This window comes from Passer montanus, unplaced genomic scaffold (genome assembly GCF_014805655.1).
Source record: "Passer montanus isolate IOZ18808 unplaced genomic scaffold, ASM1480565v1 scaffold14053, whole genome shotgun sequence".
In the NCBI taxonomy this organism is placed as follows: Eukaryota; Metazoa; Chordata; class Aves; order Passeriformes; family Passeridae; genus Passer; species Passer montanus.
Window position 1 is genome coordinate 1 of NW_024361002.1, and position 248 is coordinate 248.

Genomic DNA, 248 nt, shown 5'->3' on the forward strand with positions numbered 1-248 from the left:
TTTTTTTTTTGTTTAATTTTTAGTATTTCTGCCCGCGAAATAATGCTTCTGCCCGTGGTGAGTAATTTTGGGTTTAATAAGCGGGATTTTAGGGCAGCAGTGCTGCGGGGATGATCACCCTGAACTCTCTCTTGCTGATGGGTCAGTGGAGAAGCTTCTGGAACAATCTGAGTGGCACTGACCCCACAGGGCCTCCAGATCCCTTTTTGGGGGGTTTGGGACCCTCAGAGGGGCTCAGACCCACGTGG

General features: G+C 50.0%; 1 non-coding gene across 1 annotated transcript; it reads left to right on the forward strand.

The window, feature by feature from the left end:
* Positions 1 to 102: 102 nt before the first annotated feature.
* LOC120498121 lies at positions 103 to 176 on the forward strand. The gene has a single exon (XR_005626640.1). It is a non-coding gene; the product is annotated as a small nucleolar RNA SNORD26 (small nucleolar RNA).
* The last annotated feature ends 72 nt before the right edge of the window (positions 177 to 248 follow it).